Source organism: Myotis yumanensis, unplaced genomic scaffold (genome assembly GCF_028538775.1).
Source record: "Myotis yumanensis isolate MYYU_CA2020_CCGP unplaced genomic scaffold, mMyoYum1.0.hap1 SCAF_3, whole genome shotgun sequence".
NCBI classification, from domain to species: domain Eukaryota; kingdom Metazoa; phylum Chordata; class Mammalia; order Chiroptera; family Vespertilionidae; genus Myotis; species Myotis yumanensis.
The window spans coordinates 150004727-150023493 of record NW_027223754.1 but is presented as its reverse complement, the minus strand read 5'-3'; positions in this window follow the sequence as shown (position 1 = coordinate 150023493).

Genomic DNA, 18767 nt, shown 5'->3' with positions numbered 1-18767 from the left:
ATTCAGACTTTTCAAAAAGTCATCTATTCTGCTGATACCCAAGTTTTCAACAGTGATTCATTCTTAAACTAACTGCAGTTTCTCTCTGCAAAAGGCATTATCATCATTTCGGGCCCCTGGGGCGAAAATTGGAGGAACATTTGACTCACTCCCAAATCCCAAATTGCTTACCAAGTTCCTTCAAATCTACTTTGGAAATAATTCTGGTGCCTCTCTCCTTCTATTCCATGAATATTGCCTTGATCATGCCTTTATTATCTCTCACCTGGACAATAACAATAGCCTCCTATAGGTTCACTTCCTCAGCCTATCCTTAATCCAAAACCATATGGCTGCCAACCTTGTTGTTGATTCCCGTTTAGTAAAATGACAAGTTATCTTTCTGCTCTCCCAAGTCTTCCAACAACTCCTCATACCTATTTCAATTTGTCTTTAGCCACAACTACTTCCCACATACACTCACTCCTCCCTCCCTCGTTTTTTTCCTCAAAATGCCTCAATACCCCCCCTGAAAACCTCTCTACTATTTATTACTTTGCTCATTAGAACTAAGCCCAACTGGCAAGGCTCCGGTCATTAGACCTATGAACCAGGAGGTCACAGCTTGATTCCCGGTCAGGGTATATGTCCATGTTGTGGGCTCGATCCCCAGTGGGGAACGTGAAGGAGGCAGCCCATCAATGATTCTCATCATTGCTGTTTCTCTCTCTCCTCCCTTCCTCTCTGAAAACAATAAAAATATATTTTTTAAATGAAACAACAAAATAGGTTGAGTGCCTGAGGCTAAGAAAAGATCCCTTGCAACTACTATATGCTGGAGTCAGAATTTGAGCCCAGGGGTTTTGGGCTCTTGAGTTCATCTTTCCACCCCACATTAAACTATATCCACTTTCATTTCTACCCATTTTCATCTCCAACCTAAATGATATTGTTCATATTCTACCTCTTCTTTAGATCTTAATTTCTCTGAATTTCCCACCCTCCTGTACTACATATCTTCATATTTACAATATTTTATTGCAGCTTATATGTAAGTCTGATCTATACCCTAAGTTTTTATAGGGACGTATGCGTTAAGTCAGTTCTGAAGTGAAATAGTCTGGGTTCAAATTCATTTGCATGATCCTGGGCAATTACTTGCTTTCCCCTGCCTTTGCTTCGTTATCTATAAAATAGAGATAATAATAAAGCCAGTCTCATGTCATTGTTGGATAGGTTCAATGAGTTAATGTGTGACAAGCATTTAGACCAGTGCCTGGCACACGGATAGAATCCAGTAAGTTTCTCATATTAATATTATTATCATAAGGCCAGAAATGATCCCTAGGCTTCTTGGCATTGCCACGGGCATCCAGCATTGCACATTATAGTGTGTGCCCAATGGGTGCTTGCTGAAAAGATGAATATTAAGAGAGTTTTAATTTCCTAAATAAATCTCAAGTGATCATGAAGACCTGGCCCATAAACATACTAGTGATGGGAATTTTGCCTATTTCAATAAGGCTTGACAATATTTCAAAAAGGAACCTTTTAGATCAGAATGAAGAGCAATGATTTTTTTAAAAAATTATTGTTATTGTGAACAAGAGCACAAATGACTAATGGAATGGATGACTAGACATAAATAAGTATCTCATCAGGAATATTAAATGGATGGTTTCTATGTTCGTGACAAAAACTTCTAATAATGAATTCAGGTTTAGTCCCTTGAGTATCTAAAAAATTAGAGCAATGAAGTGATTAAGAAAACTGACTTCAGAGGGAAAATTAAGGTAGCTAGCTACATCTAGTATAGATTGGCAAAGTAATGACTAAGAGCTTTCTTAGTTGAAATTCATAGGATCAGTAAGAGAAGTAAATACCAAAAAGGGAAAGGAATTATTTATCATGCTGGCAGGTGATAAATGAAAATAAATGAAAGGAAAGGGTAGGTTGGTCAAGAGGCAAGATTTAAGTTGTACATTCTGTTGGTAATAGAGGAAAACACTTGTTAGGAAACAGTGTGCCCACATATTCTACTGGTTAGGGTACAGACTAGTACAGTCATTTTGGAAAGCAATTTGGCAATATGTAGGAAATGCAAACTGCATAGCATTTTACATAGTTATGCTATTTTTAGAAGTGTCTCTTAAGGAAATTGTCAAAGATGTGAACAAAGATTTATGCTCAAAGATATTTATCACATCTTTATTTATAATGGCAAAAAAACTGGGAAGGTCCTAAATGTCTAACAATAGGGAATTGTTTATAAAAATTATATTGACTGTTGTCAAACCCTTAAGTGATAGTAAATTCTCATGACATAAAGTTCAGCAAAAATGAGGGTTACATATGTACTATATATCACAGATTCTAAGATGCATAGTTTTTCAAATTTTTACATATCTAAAATCATAATATTTCTTATAGTTTTCCTGTGCCTGTGCAGGAAAACACATATATCAAAAAAGTAAATCACAGAGTGAATCCTAAGAGTTGAAGTTCAAGATGAAAAAATTTTAGGAATACTTAACCAGTTAATTTCACTTACGTTTTACTTATGTAAGCTCAAGATGTTTGATAAAACTATGTCTAAATGATTTCTTTCCACAAGTATAAAATAATAATTCTATGTAGTTGAGTGTTGTGTCATAGCATGGTCAGTTTTCCCCCTTGATTCTTAATAGTACATAGAATAATAGATGTTAATATAGATTACCTACTCAGCTAATGAAAAGCAATGTGTATATAGAGTATGAATCCAATTGTTTTTTAGTGGGGAAGAGATACATCAAAACACGTTCTCTCTGGGTATTAGCATTATCTGTGATTTTTTTCCTGTTTCATACATTTTTCTAAAAAGCAGTATTGCACTTTAAGAGGGAAATCTTAGTAAATATTGTTTTTAAAAACAAGTGGTTGAAAACTTGAGAACTTTTTCCAATTACTCTGGAGTTCAAGTATTTATGAGCTATTCTGAAGAAAATAGGCTAAGAAATTGAATTTGAGAAATTAGAGTTTTATTCTTGGGTTTGGCAGACTAGCCATTTACAAATAATTTGACTTTTATAGAAATTTTTTTATTTCCATGTATAGGAAGTACTCAATAATGTTCACTTGCCTACTTCAAAGGAACAGCAAGTGAACATCTGGAATGAAACAAATAGATTGTATCATAATTGCAGACAGTCCCAGCAAAGAGCACGAACAAAGCCTTTTGTGAAGACAGATCTATCTGCCTTTAACTTAACACTAAGCAGCATTTATTTCCACACAAGCTGTGGGGCCCAGTCCAGCCAGTCCATTGAAATCCCCAGGAACACTAACTCAGAGCAGTATCTGTATGATGTTCCAAAAGGATTTAAAAAAAAAAAAAGGCCCTGGCCGGTCTGTATAGCTCAGTTGATTGAGAGTCTTCCTTGTGCACTGAAAGGTGGCTGTTCTACTAGATCCCTGGATCCCCAGGGGGGACGCATACCTGAGGCATTCTCTCTCACCTTGATGTCTCTCTCTCTCACGTTGATGTTTCTCTCTCTCTCTCTCTCTCTCTCTCTCTCCCCCCCCCCTTCCGCTCTCTCTAAAATCAATAAAGCCATATTTTATATTACAAAGGTCCCTTAGGGATTTGTAAGCTTATTTATTTTTACAAGCTGAAAACTTCAGTCTCAGTATTGAAGGTGAAGTGTCTGACACATATGCATTATGCATGTATGAGCATTTCTTTATATTCTCTTTGACTTAAAAATCTACTCAATGAGCCTTTTTATTCCACACTCATTATATACGATGTTTCATTAAGATCCATGGATAGAGGCGCTCCTAGTTTATATTTACATTATTTAAGCACTACCAGTGATATTTGCTACTGATTATGTAAATGGAAAATAACGCGAGATTTATGACGTGATTTTCTTTCTTTCGCGCGGTGACTGCGTTGCCTCCTGATTTTTTTTTTTATGCCCTGAATAATAATCAGCCTCTTCCATTTGCCCACCCATTTGCCTAAGCTTTAAGAAGCAATGTAGCTAGGTCATTAGCATTATCTGTGGGGGGAGAAATAACTGTACTTGGTTCAGAATGATAATAGTGAGCGCCTCCTAGAAACCATGAGGCAGGTCAGTTTCCTAGAAGAAATGCCAACCTGCTTTCTGTGAGCGGAGAAGCAGGAAACCCCAGAGCTGGACTCAGGAGCTCCCCTAGCCTGCTCTTCACAGTCAGCCTCAGGGAGAGCAAAAAGGATTGACATTAGGGAAAAACCTGCAGCGGATTAACAGGTGGACAGAGGAGCACATTCAAAATGTTAATGAACAGTAATAGACTAGATGGGCACCAAGAAATGTGACCATCTATAGCCACCCTGAAATCTAAGGGGAAAAGGCTAGATTGCAAATTAGTTTGTTTGATGGTTGTACGTGTATGAGAGAAAAATGCCTCTCTTGTAAAGGATCTGTCGACAAATCCAGTCTTGTGAAAAGAGAAAGTTATAAACAAGTTAAAGGCGCTTCAAGACAACTTTCCTGGATTCACTAAATTATTAAATGTTTTCATTGTAACCCAAGTGAAAAAAGAAACAAACCAGAAAGACAAAAAAAAAAAAAAAAAAGAAGGAATTTAAGAAAAACCTAACAGCCCCTAAATGAAATGCCAGGATGGCACCATCTCAGGGTCACAGATTTTCTAATGCCCCAAACAAATGGACTTTTACCAAGCAAGCAACATTCCTGAACTTTTACTTCAGCAAAGTACACTCCGTATTCTGCTAATGAAAGGGACAAGGGCATCCTATCTGTGTGTAATTTAGTTCTATTTTTAACTCATTTCACTAGTCCAATTACTATTCTAGTGCTTTATTCATAGTCAGATTCAGAGCAGCCTGGGAGAAATTTTGCATTGAGGCTGCCCCTAACCTTTTCCAATGCTGACCCTTCTCAGCACTCTCTTTTCCACCATTACTGTTTGTTCTCTTTCTCCCTGGAGCCTTCCTTCCCTGTAGTCACTGCAAGAGACAGACCTTCTCACCTCTTCTCCACTATCCCCAAACTGCACCTGTCCCAGTTGTAATCTTTGCTCTCTAAGTGACAGTTTACTAATCTGATAAACCAATCTATGTTAATGAACTATTGCTCACCATTGTGCATAGGGGAGCAGTTAGTTCCCTAGCCTCTTTCCCTTCCAGGAAGTTGTACTGCTGGTCTTTGAAAAAAAAAAAAAAAAAAAAGTCTTATTTGTAAGAGATGCTATTAGCAGTGGGAATTTTAGGTAAGATGAGACCTATAGGAGAAAATAGGACAGCCCTTTTTGTTATCCTTCACATCACAACACAAAGGAATGGTGTCACCTGGGTAGTTGCTGATGCATTTGTCTATGGTATTATGGATGATTCTGCAACAGTTCTGTTCAGAGCTACTGTGAACTCAGCATTCGGTTAAACCCTAGAAGAACATCATGTAAAGCAAGTTGTATTTTCATGTCTATAGCAAAGTTTAAAACGTGAACTCTCTACTTAGTTGGTATATATTTAAACTTTTCTTACAAGGGTAAAAGAAAGGCTTTCGGCATTAAACTGCTGCTGCATAGGTCTTAAATGTCTGAAAATTCATTAAAGTAGCACTTTAATTTTGACAGAGTTGAACTACTGGGAAAATTAATTGATTGTTTCTCACTTGAGCTTTGGAGAAGTCATTAAGGTTTTCATGGTTTATGGAAAATTGAGAATTGAAGTACACTAAAATCAATATGTTATCTGATGTACAGAGAAAATGGCACTTCAGATGAAAGGAAGCATAAACAATTCCTCAGAGCTTTTTCTTTCTTTCTCCTGATTCGACAAGCATGGTTATATAGAGCTTCTATATTTACTTGTATTCAAAGTCCTTAGTCAGTCATTTCATTGTGATGCGCATTGTGAGGATAGAATAATAAGGGCTGAGAGATGAACCATTGCATTTTAGAATCTATTTTTTCCTGTTAATTTCAAAAATATTAAGGACATAATACAAAATACCAGCATGACAAATCCAGCAGTTAGGTAAGTCTTGAACATCATTGTTGCTTCCAAGTATATCCTCAGCCTCGGCCTGACCCTTTACCTCCTTGGGTAGCTAAAATCACTTCCAATTCGCCATCCTCCTGCACAGTAATATCCACAGTGGCCCATGGAGGGATTGAATATGGTAGGAAACCAGTAAGTGTGTTAGCAATACAATAGTTGCCAGCATAAGCCTTATCTCAGCAGCACTACGTAAATAAAGTAGCCCTCTAAATAGCAAATTGGTTATTTTGGTTATCATTGGACACTTGAAAACCAGAATGGTTGCCCTGTAAGAATTTACCCTAAACCAGGTATTCTGAGGTAATCAAGCAAGTGCCTCACAAAACAAGAGAGGGCTTACTAAATTAGCATTTGATGTGTGACATGTTCAGGATTCAGTGTCTTTAGTTCCAAACTTTATCCAACTGAGTTAACCATTATTTTCTCTATTGGGAAATTAATAATCTGTAAGGAATATACCATGACAACAAACTCTTTCAGACTTTTTTTAAAACTGTATTCTAAACTTCTTTCTTTTGTATTTCTATTAACAAGTATGTGGAAAACTCAAGAAATAAATTCCCACCCAAATCAAGGTTGGGTGCCAGTTCATCTCCTGGCTGTCAGTCTGGTGCACAGCCTTTCACCTGGTCTTTATGCTGCCAGCTTGTGAGTGACTAATCTCTGCCTTCTTCTCCCACAGTCCATTTATCCTATTATATGTTCCCATGATAGGCATCTCTGAACGTGTTCTAACAGCTTGTTCAGAGGAAGGCTTTCAGTTGAAATGGAAGACTAGAAATTTTTGCTGCTTCAACAGTTGCTCATAAGAATATAATTTATTAAGCTATAGCTATAAAACCAAGATTAGAATTTCTTGCTCATGATTATACTACAGTTATGGATTTATTGAGACACTAAAAGGAAAAAAATTGTTTTAAAAAGATTCACTCCAGCATGTATTCTTTAAAGGAGGAAAACTGTTAACTAAAGCATAGATTGGGGTCAGGAGACTTAGGTGTTATTACTGTTTTTTCCACCTGATCTGTTTAATGATCCCAATCATTTGACATGAGCACCAAACTGTGCTCTTTTCTGAGCAATGGTTCTTTTTCTACCTCTAAGTTTAATGCTATAGGTTGTGAGATCGCTGTGGTATTATTCTTTCTTCTATTTCTGAGATTACAGGTTCCACTCCTAGAAAGAGAATCTTTGGGTCAAGCCATGGTCTCCTTGGAGTCCATATTAAAATATACCTGGGGTATGTAACACAGTAACTTACTCATGTCCATCATGACATGTCACAGGTGGATTTATTGCATGTTAACCAACTAGTGGCCAGCTTGGCAGGAAAAATTGACTGGAGACTAGAAAGACAGCAGAAATCAGACAAGAAGTAGTTCTTCAGAAGGCACACTTACAATGAGGGGGTAGGAAAGGTCCCCAAGCCAGCTGCAGGAAGACACTGCCCAACTAGAGAATGGGGAGTCAGCTAATACTGAAGGGACCCTCCAGAGACTAACCCCAGCCCTCACAATTTTTTTGTAGCGACTGTTTTCCAACCAGTTCTTTAAATAAAATATCCAAAGTCTGCAGCAAAAAGAACAAAATATCAGTTACAGCATTACATTTCCACGGTTTTCTTTTTCAGCTCTATTTTCAATGTTGGAATTGCATTGAATTCTGATAGCAATATCAGTAGACTGCCTGACTTCTAGTCTGAGAAGATTCATTTGTATTTACTGAGACCCATATCATTCTTTTTTTTTAAATTGGAAAAACTTAAAGTGGAAAAAATATAAATTTAAGCACAGAAGGCTCACATTACATGTGTAAATATGGGAGAAAGAATAACATCGTTGTTAACAGCATAGAATCCAACAGAACTGCATTGGAGTCCCAGTTCCGTCGCTTACTATCAATGTAAACATGAGCAACCTAGTAGAGCCTCAATTTTCCTGTCTGTAAAATGGAGATAATAATGGTACTTATTTCATGAAAAATAAGTACCCCAGAAGTTAGCTGTTATTAATTTTTAAAAATTAAATATTATTCTACTAGAATTTACTTCTATAATTTAAAGATTTTATAATATTACAGAGGCAGCTACCATTGGATATTTGAGACAAATTGTAATCAAAGAAGCAAATATCTATAGGGTTTCACATGTTTTATGAATACAAAAGAAATGTAAGCCCAGTCTTTTCCTTTAAGTTATATACCTCATAGTTAGAGAGACAAGACTAACTTATGCATATGTAATCATTAATAAAACATACAGTACTAGTAAATAAAACATTGTGGTATTTATTTAAAGGTTGTTTTCATACAGATGATTATAAAATTATATGTGAAACAGTCATGCAACATAGTCCTTAGTCTTGCAAAATCTCAAAACAATTATATATAGTGATAAAATAATGAAATAAAGTCAAAAGTTGCAGTGAAGTACTAGCCCATTCAATGTTGCATTTCCTCATTGTACCTTCTTCATTGCATGAGCTGATAGGGCACCATTTTAAACTGTGCAATGGGTCACATGCAGAGCTGTCCCTCTTGGGCAGTGAGTCCAGACTGAAAGGGTTGGACTCATTTCCATGCTTTGTGAATCAGCCAAGTTCTCATTGCAGGGCAGAGACCCAATAAGCATAGCCAGGTTGGGAGAAGGTGTTTCTGTTAGCCAATCAGAATCCAAATATGCTGCTGGACCAAACCTCATGCTCCACCTCTGTAAGGTAGGCAGCAAACCACATTTCCTCTGCCCATTTTTCTTACACATCCCTCAAACTAAACATTGCTACGTGATGATACTCAATATCTATATAGAAGTGATTATGACTACAGTGCAACAACAGCAACAAACTTTGGGAAGGAGGTCTTCCATGCTACACTGGCATTTCAGAACCACCCTGGATATCATGCTACTCCTAAGGCGAAGAGGGAACAGGGTTATAGAACGGAGATGCTGACACAGGCTTGCTGCTATGGAAATATTTTCTTTTTTTTTCCAAAGTGAAGGCTAGAATTGCCTGACTCTAGGAGGTACTGCCTGGCAGTTATTTGTTTCATGGTTCAGAAGTTTGTTTACTGAGCTTTTGTTCTGATAATGATCTGAAAGTCAGTTTTAGTTTGGAAAGAATGGCAAGTCTAACTTGAATTTTTTATTATTATTTGAGCTTCTTGAAGAGGTCAAAAATGACCGTATCACTGATCCATGGAGAAGCAGAGTTATTTCCTGTAAAATAACTAACTTTATCTCTGGTTTAAGGTAACCTTTCAGGAACACACACACACACACACACACACACACACACACACACCTTACTCTGTCTACAAATTTTGCCTCCACAGAAGAGGGGTCAGCAGTTTGAAACTATCAATAATTCTTAACTAAATCAGATCAGTCATTTTTCCACACCCTTTTTACTTTGACAATAAATGTATTGATCATTCCCAAGAGTAAACAATTTCTAATGAAAGCTACCACATTTGGTGCTGGGAGGTGGGTAGTGGTTACAGAGTAACTCAGGTCTTTAGAAGTGTGACGGCCAGTGTTGCTCAGTTGGTTGTGTGTCATCCCAGGCACTGAAAGGTCACCAGTTCAATTTATGGTCAGGGCACATGCCCAGGCTGCAGGTCCAGTCCCCCCATGCTTACAGGAGTTGATGTTTCTCTTTCTCTCTCTTCCTTTTCTCTAAAATCAATAAAAACATGTGTACATGTTTGCGTGTGTGTGTGTATGTTGTGTGTATCTACAATAGTAAGATGTTTTCAAGCCTAGTTGATGGAATTCATGTAGCTATTTTGTTGTCATATATTTTATAGATATCATATCTTATTTAAGACATTGCATATCTAAATAAATTGTATTTTATTTAGATGGGAAAACTACTTCAAAATTATTGGCTATTGAGGTTTAATATTCCCAAGAAAGTATTAAAGTATATTATGATTTCTGTTAAAATAAGAACAAAGAGGCATTCAGAATTTGTTTTATTACTGTTTGAACTAAACATTCAGTATTTGTGGCTTACTTAGTCTTCTGACACACAATGCAAGGACGGCCTTTGGTTCATTTAAGTTCATGTGTCTGCACTGCATAGTTAAAATTATATTTTAAAACTTTTGTAGGGGAGGAGAGGGTGACTCCAAATTCTGTAGAGACTGGTTATAGAATTCTTCATTTATATTCTCAAAAGAATACCCCATAATACTTCAGTGGTTTTTCTGGTAACATCTGGGAACACACACACACACACACACACACACACAATTTGAAGAAATACAATTGCCCTAGAAAATATTCATTAAAATAGTTGTCCCAAGCATGGAGAGACCTGAAGAGTATTCCACTAAGCAAAATAAGCCAATCAGAGAAATACAAGTATTACATGATCTCACTCATATGTGGAATCTAATGAAGAAAAAATAAATTAGCTGATGAACAAAATAGATCCAGAGACATAGAAGCATGGAACAGATTGTCGAATCTCAGATAGAAGATGGGGGTGGGTGGGTGGGAAGAGATAAACCAAAGAACTTGTATGCATATATGTATAATCCATGGATACAGACAATAGGGTGGTGAAGGCCTGGGAGGGAGGTGGGAGCTGGCTAGAAGGGGGTCAATGGAGGAAAAAGGGAACATATATAATACTTTCAACAATAAAGATTTTAAAAAATAAAATAGTTGTTCCAAATTCATTCTCTTAAATAATATGTATTATGCTTAAGTGCTTATTTTCAGATTTATGTATGTATTCATTGATGTTTATCTAGCCTTTTCTTAGAGAACAGTGGTGTGAACTCCAACTTCATGTGTGAACTTGCCCTAGAATACTCAATGTTAATGTGGATAGCAAGGAAGGAAGGAAGGAAGGAAGGAAGGAAGGAAGGAAGGAAGGACTTACTGAAAAAAAAATGCAGATTTACCTTGTTAAGAAAGTGAAACTTTCAAAAGTAGAGTTATGCTTTTCACCATTAAATGTGACATTTTGGAAGCAATTTTGGGAAAAGTGCTTCCATTAGCAGCTAAAAAGTAGAAAATCAGTGCTTAGAGCCTTGCCACTTTATCACTTCCCCCACCATGAGGTCCTCCTGCTTCACTGATATGAGACTAACATGACTAAGGATTACTTTGGTTTGCAATACTTTGAGACACAATTATTTCTCTTCAGAAAATACTGGAAGAGGAGAAACATTGATGTGCGAGACACATCAATTGGTTGCCTCCTACACGCCACGACCAGGGCTGAGGATCAAGCCTGGAACCAAGATTAAAGATGGTGGCAGAGTAGGAGGATGCTGTGTAGACATGCTCCCAGGAACAAGCTAGAATTATAACTGAAATACAGAAAGTCTTCCTGAATAATCAATGGAAAACTCACAGGAGAGAACCCTGATACCCAAGGACCGAAGGTGGAGACCACATAGAGACTGGTAGGAGGGGCAGAGGTGTAAAAGGGCTGGCTGGGCACCCACAGACGGCAACTGAAGTCCTGGAGAGATATCTCAGCTGGGGAGGGGGTGGGGGGGCGCACTGAGAACTCTGGGATCTAATCCCAAAGCTGGGCTCCCCAGCAGAAAGCACCAAAACTGAGGAGGGTACCCAGATAACATCTGGCTGTGAAAAGCAGTGGGGTGCTGTCTGCCAGGAAGTGGCAGCTGAAAGTCTAGGAACCTTCTTAAAGGGCTAATGCACAAAAACTCCCTGTGGAGCCACCCACCTTGTGCTCTGGCAGAGGGAGGTGAAGTGGACTGGAGCTGTGGAGAGTGAAGTGACTGGGGACTCGGGGGATAGAGCTCAGAAGGCAGACACCCCAAGTTTCCTGGACTGAGTCATTCCCTCACGCAGCAGGGGACATCTTTCCCACATAGACATCTGCCTTGCCTCGTGGGAAGACAGTTGACAAACCCTATTGGAAAATACCTTGCCCTGAGGCCACTTAAGAGATTAAAAGTAACAATTAGCCTCGAGGCAGAAGCAATTGCCCCACCCTGTTGAAAAACTCTCGCCACACCTGAGGACAATTGCCTGGGAGTAATTCAAGTTGGAATCCTATTAGTCTGTAGACCAGTGGTTCTTAACCTTTCTAATGCTGCGACCCTTTAATACAATTCCTCATGTTGTGGTGACCCCCAACCATAAAATTATTTTCATTGCTACTTCATAACTGTAATTTTGCTACTGTTATAAATCATAATGTAAATATCTGATATGCAGGATGTATTTAGGTGACCCCTGTGAAACGGTCGTTCGACCCCCAAAGGGGTCACAACCTACAGGTTGAAAATCGCTGCTATAGACAGAGGTGGAGGCTTTGAGTCTGTCTGATCCAATTAGTCAGAAACAGCCTTTAACACTGTCCAGCACTAGAGATTGAGAGTGTAGAGGATCTACCTAAAACATAGTCACAAACTCAAACAGAAAGCCAAAATGAGGAGACAAAGAAACAACCCCCAAATGAAAGAACTAGAGAATGTTCCAGAAAAAGAGGTAAATGAAGCAGAGATAAAAAAAATTTATCTGAAACAGAGTTCAGAGTAATGATGGTAAAAATGCTCAACAGTATGAAAAAAGATATAGAAACTATGAAAAAAGAACAGTCTCAGATAAAGAATGACATAACACAAATAAAGAACATATTGGAAGGAATACACAGAACATTCGGGGAAGCTGAGGATCAAATCAGTGAATTAGAAGGCCAAGTTGAAAATATCACTTAGCCCTAACTGGTTTGGCTCAGTGGATAGTGTGTCAGCCTTTGGACTGAAGGTCCCAGGTTCAATTCCGATCAAGGGCATGTACCTTGGTTGCGGGCACATCCCCAGTAGGGGATGTGCAGGAGGCAGCTGATCGATGGTTCTCTCTCATCGATATTTCTAACTCTCTATTCCTCTTCTCCCTTCCTCTCTGTAAAAAAATCAATAAAATATATTTTTTTTTAAAAAGAAAATATCACTCAATTAGAGAACTAAAAAGAAAAACAATTTAAAAAGGGGGACAGCTTAATGGTGCTGTGGGACAACGTGAAAAGTAACAATATTAGAATAGTAAGTGTGCCAGAAGAGGCAGAAAGGGAGAACGGAATAGAGAAGGTGTTTGAAGAAATAATGGTAGACAACTTCCCTAACCTGGTAAAGAAAAAAGTTACACAAATTCAGGAGGCACAGAGAACTCCAAACAAGAAGAACCCAAACAGATCCATGCCCAGACACATCATAATTAAAATGCCAAAAATTAAAGACAAAGAGAGAATTTTAAAGGCAGCAAGAGAAAAGAAAACTGTTACCTACAAAGGAGTTCCCATTAGGCTGACACCTGATTTCTCATCAGAAACTCTACAGGCCAGAAGGGAATGGCATGAAGTACTCAAGGTAATGGAAAGCAAGGATATGAGACCAAGATTACTATATCCAGCAAGACTATCATTCAAAGCCGAAACCGGTTTGGCTCAGTGGATAGAGCGTCGGCCTGCGGACTAAAAGGTCCCAGGTTCGATTCCGGTCAAGGGCATGTACCTGGGTTGCGGGCACATCCCCGGTGGGAGATGTGCAGAAGGCGGCTGATCGATGTTTCTCTCTCATCGATGTTTCTAACTCTCTATCTCTCTCCCTTCCTCTCTGTAAAAAATCAATAAAATATATTTAAAAAAAAAAAAAAAAAAAAGACTATCATTCAAAATAGATTGAGGAGGAAACTGGTCTTGCAAGGCCTGTCAGGCCATAAAAACTGTGAACAATGCACTGCCCTGGTGGTGGGGAGGAAGGTCATTATCACTGGCCCCAGGACAGATCATCGGATATGGCCTGGGGACCCCCAACACCTGGGGGCCTTCTGTAAGCCCACAAAAGGGGGCAGAACCATATCTGCAAGACAAAGACCCCAGAAGGTTATAAAAAGTGAAGCCCTCTGCGTGTTACTTCACTCTAATTTGGAAATTATTCCCAGAGTCCACTAGTGTTAATAAACGGGGTCTCTCCCTTTCTCTAGGAAGCGTGCTTGGTATTTCTTTGGTCTTCTGCAACATTTGGTTCCCTGACTGCGAAGCTAACCGCATTTGGCTCTTGCCTCCGGTGAGTGGACAGGTTTTGGGGCCCGGGGGTACAGGACAGGCCTCTGGAAGGTGCATGCTGCTGATTTTAGCTGAATTGAACTGAGGGGAACTTCAGGCGCTCCCAGACCTCAGCCCAGGACCCAGCCGGCATCTGGAGAAAGTGGACGGACACCTCTGGACCTGTCAACAGAATTGATAAGGTAGGGGCCCCAGTTAGTCAGGCCCACTCCAAGTGAGTGGAAGGGGGAGCTTGATCACTTCTCCAGAAGTCATAGGACTTTCTCAGGTAAATCAGGAATCAGGACTTCGGAGGTGAGTGGATTCAGATTCAATTAAGGAATTATGGGTTCGCTCTTCTGTTTGTTTGTGTGTGGGACTAGCCAATTTGCTACCGAGAAGGGGGGCTGGACACAGTCTTAACTCCTCCGGTAGGTTCTCAGCGAGATGTCAGTCGAGAATTCTGGGCATGGGTGCCAGAAGTGCCCCCATGCCCATCTGGGGAGTTGGGCATTATCTGCTCGGCTCCAGTCTGGGCTAGTCTACTGAGAGAGTGTGAGTACGGATGTTTGTCTGTCTTGGCATAATTATCTGCTGATTAACTGGTCTATGTGAAAGTGAAAGCTACTTTGATTCTCTGTTTGCTCATCTGGTTGAAACGTTTGATTTACTGAAGGCTGAACCCGTGATGGTCTGCAAAAGTCTCAAGCAGCGCTGTTGAGTTAAGTTTTCTCAGAGACGTTTGCTCTCTATCACGGAGGGATAGTTGATAAAAATTTCTGTCTATGTTTGTGTACTAGGGGCTTTGGTTTGCTCTGTGATTTTGCTGTGTTAGGTTAAAATTTTGGAATTCTGGGGTCGATTTAAAGGTATTTGTGGCTTTTCTTGTCTCTTTTGGCTGGCTGGGACTTTCAGGGGCAGGGCTCACAGCTCCACAGGGCGGAGAGATTTCACCCGCCCTGCCCCTGCCTGTGCTGATTAAGGATCTTTTCTTTAAGGAGACCCTCCAGGCTTTTAGTAAATTTCCCTGCACCCTTATCTATCTCTCGCCACCGATCATCATGGGGTTGGGACAAAGTAAACCCACTGTTCTCAATTGCATGTTGGAAAATTTTGAAAAGGGTTTTATTGAGGACTATGATATTAAAATGAACCCCGAAACACTGAGGAAATTCTGTAGATTAGAATGGCCAGCCTTTGGGGTCAGCTGGCTCCCAGAAGGCTCTTTAGATGTAGGACTGGTCAGGGCAGTCTGGAATGTAGTCACGACAGACCCCGGACACCCAGATCAGTTCCCTTAAATAGACAGCTGGTTAGGAATTGCTCAAATCTTGCCACCTTGGGTCCGGTTCTGTAAGGTTTTAGTAGTAGGAGAAAAGAAGCAGGTCTCTCAGAAGGGAACCCAACCCCTTATTCTGCCAGAATCCCCTGAGGAAGTCCCGCTAGTTTTACCATCTCCATATGTGCCACAGGCAGCACCAAGTGCTTCCCCAGCTGGTCTGAAAGGTCCAGAAACACCGCCCCCTTCTGTTTCTCCTCAACCAGGCTCGCCAGAGCCAGTTGGACGGCGCTTGCGTTCAGCCGATCAAGGGCCCAGGCCACAACCAGCACGTCAGATGCCTCTAAGGGAGATTCAGGGTGCCAAAGTAGTTGGCGAAGATGGGACCTTGCAGGAGGGAGGGCCAATCTATTATTATCAGCCCTTTACCACCGGTGACATCTTGAATTGGAAACATCACACCCCAGCTTATTCTGAAAAACCTCAGGCTATGATAGACCTCCTAGAAATGAACCTCCAGACCCAGAAGCCCACCTGGGTGGATTGCAAGCAGCTCCTTTTCTGGTTCTTTAACATGGAGGAGCGCATGAGAATAGTAACAGAGGCTCAGAAGTGGCTCCAGACCCAGAGCCCGGCAGGAATATTAGATACAGAAAATGGGCCAGGAAGGCCTTCCCAGATGAGGAACCCGATTGGAACCCAAACTCAGAAGATGGAAGGACCGGGCTAGAAAGATATCAGCTAGCCTTCCTCCAGGGGGTCAGGGTCGGAGCCAAGAAGCCCACCAACATGGCTAAAATCTCTGAGGTTTTCCAGAAGCCTGATGAAAGTCCAGCAGTTTCCTGTGAGAGACTATGTGAGGCATACCGGATCTACACCCCCTTTAGACCTGAGGCCCCAGAAAATCAAACCATGGGAAATGCCGCTTTTGTAGGCCAAGCCCAGCCTGATAACAGGAGAAAAATTACAGAAGCTGGAAGGGTTTGCAGGAAAAAATGCCACCGAACTGCTGGAGATAGCCAACAAGGTTTTCATCAACAGAGACAGTGTGGCAAGGAGGAAGGAAGAAAAGAGAATACAGAGAAGGGCCAATATAATAGCAGCGGCTTTTAGAGGCTCAGGCTCCCAGACAGATCAGCAAGGATACAGACCAGGGGGAAAAGGAAGAGTGAGCCTGAGACGAGACCAGTGTGCCTATTGTAAGGAAACAGGACACTGGAAGAATGAATGTCCCAAAAGGCAAAGTAAAAAGACTGGGCCCCCTTTTCCGCCCAGTTGTTATCAACCAGAGTCACCTGAAGCAGATCTCATTGGGCTAGCATGGCTGATTCCGACTAGGACAGACCGGGCTCACTTCAGCTAGGCCCCCACGAGCCCATGGTCAGAATGAAAATTGGGGGCCAGACTGTGGACTTTATGGTTGATATGGGAGCTGAGCACTCAGTAGTCACTCAGAAAGTAGCACCTCTCTCAGGAAAGGAGGTCACCATTATTGGAGCTACTGGGGACCAGACCCATAGACCATTCTGCTGCCCTTGCCGATGCCATCTTGCAGTCATCGATAATTCATGAATTCCCGTACTTACCAGATTGTCCAGTGCCTCTACTGGGTAGAGACCTTTTAGCCAAAATGGGGGCAGAAATCACTTTTGCTCCAGATGGCTCAGCACATCTTCGCCTAGGTGAGGAGACCTCCCCAATGATCCTGTCCTTAGTGCCAAAGGAGGAAGAATGGAGACTTTATACGCCCCAGACAAAGGCCTCACCATTAGAACCTGAATTAGAGAAGGAATTCCCGCTGGTCTGTGCAGAAGGGAATCCTCCAGGCCTGGCTAAGGACCACGCCCTGGTGGTAATCAAGTTAAAGCCTGGGGCACAGCCTGTTAAAATCTGCCAATATCCAATTCCAAGGGAAGCACGCCTAGGAATCCAGGTCCACTTAGACCGGCTGCTTCAGTGGGGACTTGTTAAACGATGCAGGTCTCCATGGAATGCGCCTCTCTTGCCTGTCAAAAAGCCTGGGACTAACGACTACCGCCTGGTGCAGGATCTACAGGCTGTTAATGAGGCTGTTATAACCCTGCATTCAGCACTGCTGAACCCCTACACTCTTCTGGGACTCATCCCATCAGAGGCAGAATGGTTTACATGCCTAGATCTGAAAGATGCCTTTTTTTGTCTTAGATTAGCGCCTTCCAGTCAGCCTCTCTTCACTTTTGAATGGGAAAACCCAACTACGGGGGCCAAGGAGCAGTGCACCTGGACCAGACTTCCACAGGGGTTCAAGAACTCCCCTACTCTTTTTAGTGGAGCACTAGCATCTGCTCTAAGTTCCCAGGACAGGACTTGAGGTGTGTTCTACTCCAGTATGTAGACTACCTCCTACTAGCCAGCTCCACACGAGCTCAGTACTAGGAGGGAACACGAGCCCTTCTGAGACTACTAACTGAAACAGGTTATCGGGTGTTTAAGAAAAAGGCACAGATTTGTCAGAAAGAAGTCAAGTATCTAGGCTTCCGGATCACCCAAGGGAAATGAAGACTAGGGACTGAAAGGAAGCAGGCAGTATGTACCACCCCAGTCCATAGCACCCGGTGGCAGATTCGGGAATTCCTGGGAGTGGCAGGATTCTGTCGAATTTGGATCCCAGGGTTTTCAGACCTGGCCAAGCCTCTCTATGAAGCTTTAAGAGGAGAAGAGAAGGCACCCATCAGCTAGGGTTCCGAACAGGAGAAAGCCTTCGTCACCATAAAGGCAAAGCTCACTGAGGTCCTGGCACTAGGGCTACCAGATGTGACTCGAGACTTTAATCTTTTTGTTCATGAGAACAGCGGGGTAGCCCTAGGAGTTCTAACCCAGGAGTTTGGACCCTGGCAAAGACCAGTAGCCTATCTCTCCAAGCAGATTGACCCAGTTACCTCCTGGTGGCCCCTGTGCCTCAGGGCCCTTGCAGCCATGGCATTATTAGTCAAGGAAGCGGATAAGCTTACCTTAGGACAAAACTTAAATGTAAAAGTACCTCATGCTGTTGTCACCCTGATGGAAGCAAGGGGGCAGCACTGGCTGACTCATGCTCGAATGGCTCAGTATCAAGGGCTGCTATGTGAGAATCCGAGGGTACGATTAGAAGCAGTGAGAACTCTTAATCCTGCTACCTTTCTACCCATCGCTGAGGGGGCCCCTGAGCATGATTGCCTGCAAGTCCTAGAGGAGGTTTATTCCAGCCGGCCAGACCTAAGGGATAGGCCTCTGCAAAACACAGACTTGGTATTGTTCACAGATGGCAGCAGCTTCTTAGATGAAGGGAAAAGACGAGCCGGATATGCAGTGGTATCAAACTTTGAGACAATTGAAGCAGTCAGCGCAGAGGGCAGAACTTTGGGCCCTAGTAAGAGCCCTAGAACACAGTAAGAATAAGCGTGCC